Raw genomic sequence first — 5,701 nt, forward strand, 5'->3', positions numbered from 1 at the left:
AAATATATATATATATATATAAAATTACTGTATTGCTTGTAAAATAAAACTAATAATGATAAGAAATTATTGCGAAATATTCCACGCAATTATTTCAATGAAAACCAACGATTTTTTCTCAATATTGTTGAATTGCTCATAAATAATTTAAAAAATTAGAAGCGGAAGGAAGCTAAAAATAGTTTAAATAATAAGCTTTTTAAAAATAATAAAAAAAAAAAATTTAAATTGTAATTTTCGAGGTTATTGCAATGTGGGTAAGAAACTTGGCTGAAAAAAATCAGAGTACAAATATTAAATGAATATTTTAATATTTTATTAACATCAATTAATGCAGATGGATAAATAAAAGTTTATAAATTATTTAATTGTGCATAAGACTGAATTAAAGATAACTGAATTAAAAAAAAACATAAAAATGTTTTCAAACGAACTTTTCTTGTTTAAAAAACAAAAAATTTTGTATAAAGAATTATGTCAACTCCACTGTCAGTATGATGATAGGAATAAAACAAAATTAATGTTCAAAAAGTATTTTAAAATTCTACTAAAATAAATCATTATATTAACTTATTGTATAACTCAATTAAATGAAAGTCGTTACCTTCTATTTACACTTAATTTTTCCTAAAGCAGTATTAAAATTTTGAATTTATCCATTTTTACTTTTACATTTATAATATTTTTACGTTTGGTGATCAATTTTGTTTAAAAATATTTAGCTTTACATAAAAATGTAGGAATGCAATATTTCATTGAAAAAAGAATTAAGGATGTAGGAATATAGGAATATAGTTCGAAATCTTATTAAAATAAACTAGATAATTTTAGAAATTTTTCAAAGAATGAAGCAAATGGTTGTTAACTGAGAACAAAATAAAAAAAATTCATATTAAGTAAATAAAAAGTTTTTTTATGATACAGATTACTCATGTCGATCATAATTTTACGCAGCAGAATTAACACAAGCCCGAAATTTAAGCGTACTCTGGTGTAAGCGTCCTAGAAACGTATAATTACCCAAAGAATCCTCCCTAGGCTTTTACCCAGAGGTATTGATTTGTTATGGGAACTTGGAGAACTTTGTAACCCGGCAGATTTAGCGTGCACCAGTTACTATTTACTACACGGAGAGTCTTCGGAAGGTGGGGATCTTTACTATCTCTTGGACACGGAAAAAATGCCCTATCAGCCAGGTTATTCCGACTCTTAAGTAAATAAGTGATTTTGAAAGCTAAATCTTTTCAGAAACTATATACAATTAATAATTTCTAAATTTAATATGCTACATTAAATAACTGTAGAAAAATTATAACTACAATAATTCTAAAATAAAATGCGGCGTTTAAAAATCGAAAAGAAGTTTTGTTTCATTCTAGTCTTCTATCTGTAAGTGTTTTCCAGGTTTTCGTTAACACTACCAAGTAGATATTTTTCAAAGAAACTTAGCTATCTCACATATTAGGCCTACCTTAAAATTCTATTCAGAGAGTACTATGCCCCATCATGCAATGATACTAAAGGTATTATTATAAAGAAGTGATACAGGATTTACCCTTAGATGTATATATCAGAAGTACCAATTAAGTCTGTCCGATATTTTCGTTGTAAGTCTGAATATGTAAGCACTTGTTCCTTTTTTCTTTTGCGCTATAAATAGTTGTGTATCTTTAATCTGTAGCATTACCTTCGCGATATTCTTTTATAAAAGAACTTTTGCATTACTGTTAAAAGAGGCGTGTACTTTTGCGGACAAAACTTTAAGGTAGACCTAATATTTGGTCTGCCTTTTCCTCGAGTGCATGTTGGTATAACATTAAAAATTCCATATGGTGCGATATGTTTCTTCCTGATTACGTAGTCTGCCCTATTTATTTTTGGTCTATTAATGAAATTAAGGATATCAGGATTCCTATTGGAGGCGTACAATTTCATATTGAATCTTCTTAGTCATATCCCATTTTTTATATGATAGTGAGTATGCTTCTCAAGATCTTTCTCTCAAAGATATCCAACATATCCTCATATGCAAGGGTCATAGTTGAAGTCGCACTTGCATATGTTGAAATTGATCTTACAATTTACATACCACAATTTCTGCTTTTTCTTGTATTGACTTTGATTTTTTGTATTTTAGTGCTTTATTGAGGCTCCAAATATTTCTCTCTATTTTACTACAATGATTCTAAAATAAAGCGCAAAATTTTAAAATCAAAGAACATACGAGATTTCATATATCTTTTTTAACCTACCCAATTATTGCTCGCCATTTTAAAGCAATGATACTGAAATAAAATTTGAAAGTTTTAAATGGGAGTACACACAAACTTTCACATTATATTTCAGCATGAACCAAAGTATTACTCGCTATTTTACTACAATGATTCTAAAATATAACGTAATATTTAAAAATCAAAGACAGTACGAGATTTCATACTATACATTTTAGCAAAACTGAATTATTTCTCGCTATTTTAAGGTAATGATACTGAAATAAAATGTGAAATTTTAAAATGGAAGCACACACGAACTTTCACTTTATATTTCACCAAGAACCAGAGTATTACTCGCTATTTTACTACAATGATTCAAAAATAAAATGTGAAATTTAAAAATCGAAGCACATAAGAACTTTCACATTATATTCTGACACCTACCCAAGTATTACTCGCTATTTTACTTTCACTTCCAGGGCCGTTTCCCAGGCAACTGTTTCACTCTTTTGCCGTTATTAGTTTTGCTTTGGATTGAAAGTCATTCTCTAAAAGCGTATTACTGTATTTCAATCTTGAATAGGCTTTTTATTTAAGCATTTTTCAAAAGAGAACGTCAAATATAAATGTGATGAGAGAATTTTAGTTAGTTTATCCTAAGAAGTTTGAACATCAAGTATTATACATGTTCCATGCTAAAAATTTCAATTTATATTACTTTTTTGACTTTTTTACGTCGATAACTTCTATTATCAGAAAATCCATGACATACTTTGGAATTAATGGATTAAATATTTTTTCGTTATGAAAATCTGAAACCCTGACTAATTAATTTAAATATCTATGATTGCCTTTATGAAATATCGCAAAAAAATATTATTCAAAGAAAAATCCGTTAAAGGAAAGTTCAAAATTACAAGGTTACGAAGTTGAAAATTGATTGTCGTAATTACAGAATTGGGTCGGGTGTATAACGGCAGTAGTAAAATAAAATAAAACATAAACAAGGTGGTCTAATTAACTAAAAAAAGCAGAATTGGAAAAGAAAAGCAGCAGAATGATTTTTGAAACAATGCAAAGATTGCCTTTATTTATCAGTTGATCAATTTTATATACTACAGATTTCAAAATTTTTATAATATATAATTATAGTCGAATGCTTAGATCAAAATATTTAAGAGAAAATTAATTCAAATATACTTCTTGACTTTAGCTCTTTCCTAAATAGTAACTAAATAATTTTGCTGAATAATATCAGTTATTAATACTTTCTTGAAACAATATAAAAAATATTAATTCGTTAGATATTTATTTGTTTAGTTAGCTTAATTTTATTCATCTGTATTCGACCAACTAGCGATATAATTTCGAAAATTTTAGGAATTCGTGTTTACATTTCAACGATAAAAGATTTAGTTGCTTTTAAAAACCTGCATCATATCCTCAAGGTAATTCACAAAACGCGATGACGACAGCAATTAAAAAGAAATTAATTTATTATTTATTTTAAAATTATTTGCACTGCATCTTTTTGAATGTAATAAGCAGCACTACAGCAATTTTACTTTTCTCAATTATCTAATATATTACCACTTCATTTTTCGTTCTTTATCATCGAATAAATTTTTAAAAATGATGGAAACTATTAATAATTTATTCAAATAATTTGCTGCCATATACGAATTAAAATCTTTAATTTTATACATTCTTGTTTAATAAATTAGTAGCAATTGTTTAAGAATAATTATTTAATGTCAATTAAGTGCCATTAAGCAGTTTGCTGTTTCTAAAGTCCAAGATTATAACTCAAACACAACAAAAGTTAAGGCTACATTATTGTAAATTAATTTTCATTAATAATTGATCAATTTAATATAAATAAGCTTCATTAATAATTAATCAATTAAGTGCATTAAAAATTGAAATCAAAAATTTCATTTTTGTATTTAAATGAAACTTTTTTAAAATACTGGAAACAAGTATCGAAAAATTAAAATAAAACGGACTTTGAAATTAAAAGACTATTTTCAGCTTTTTAGTGCTTTTGCTAAGAACTGAATTCAAACAAACCAAAATTTCAATCCTTAAGTATTCTTAAAATGAATTATACTTGAAATGACTACCTATTTTTGAAGTTGGTTTATTCCTTCAAACTATGTTTGCTTAACTCTCTAGAGGAAAAGGTAAACATTTTCTGACTAAATAAAGGGTCTAGAGATGGTCATGAGATGCAATCAATGGTGTGTTTCTGGCATTAACTGCAATGGTCATTATATCCTCCCCCACAATTACCGCATCGTTTTCGGCAAACCTGAGAAGTTAGCAGGTGTTGTAATTGCCTTGATTTCTAAGATTACTTCTCGAATAAGCATTTCTCTCGATCAGTGGCTAAGATGGTCTTTTCCGACAACGGGGACAATCACCCCCAAAGGGTAACTCCTTCCAATTTGGGTTTTATTGCTAGGTACAATAATTAGTGCTCGGGGAGACGTAAAAATCGTACGTAAATATTATTTTAGTAAGAGGGATTATTAATATAGCGAAGAATTATGACTATTTCTGTAACTATCAGTAAGGGAGTTAAAGATATTTTTACAGAGCAAAACTATTTGCTAATATATTATTAAATTGTTATTACTTTAAAAGGTGTGTAATTTGTTTAACTTTTACGTAAGATATTGTATTAGCTTATACGCTGTATAAAATTACATATCAAATAACGGTAAAAAGTACAGACGCTGAGGGTGCCAGTGCTTCTTACCGTGAAATCCATTTTTGCAATATAATTTTAGGGAGCGAAAATTCTGATACACCGTATTTTGTGTGCAGTAACATTTACAATGAAATCACTGAATCACTTTAATATAATAAAAAATACTGTAAAAATACTGTAAAATTCAGTATAAAATTTTATGGTTAAGAGATTTTAAGATAGAGTAGATTTTGCCGATGCTGCACTCAGGGTCCCAGAACTTCTTATTTTAATTTGAACCTGAGATTACGCATTTTTACTGTTTTCTCTAATTTCCATATTATGGTTGTCAAATTTCAGTATTTATTTAAAGCCCTGTCGAGTGAACCACTGGGGGCCGTTCAACTGTTTTGTAAGGACCTGACGATTGGAGGGGGTTTGTAATTTACTTATTTTTTGCAAACAAAGAGGATGAAGGGATATGCTCAATGCGTAAGTAAGATATTAAAATCCGTTTACTTTAAAAATGTTCTGAAAAAGCAAAATAAAAAAATTAAACATTTTGATAGTTTGAAAAAAAATATCTTTAAAGAGTTTTATAGGTTAATATTTCAGAATACAAAAAGAAAATTCAAAGGATTCCTAATGAATATTCTCCATTCTTTTTGAACTTAAAATTTCGTAAATTGAATTAAAATGTAAACATTACTTAATGAAAAGTGGTTGCTTTTAATTTGAATTTAATTCAAAAACTTGATAACTATGGATGTTTAAGCAAAAGCCAGGGGGGGGGGGT

Source organism: Parasteatoda tepidariorum, chromosome X1, assembly GCF_043381705.1.
Source record: "Parasteatoda tepidariorum isolate YZ-2023 chromosome X1, CAS_Ptep_4.0, whole genome shotgun sequence".
NCBI classification, from domain to species: Eukaryota; Metazoa; Arthropoda; class Arachnida; order Araneae; family Theridiidae; genus Parasteatoda; species Parasteatoda tepidariorum.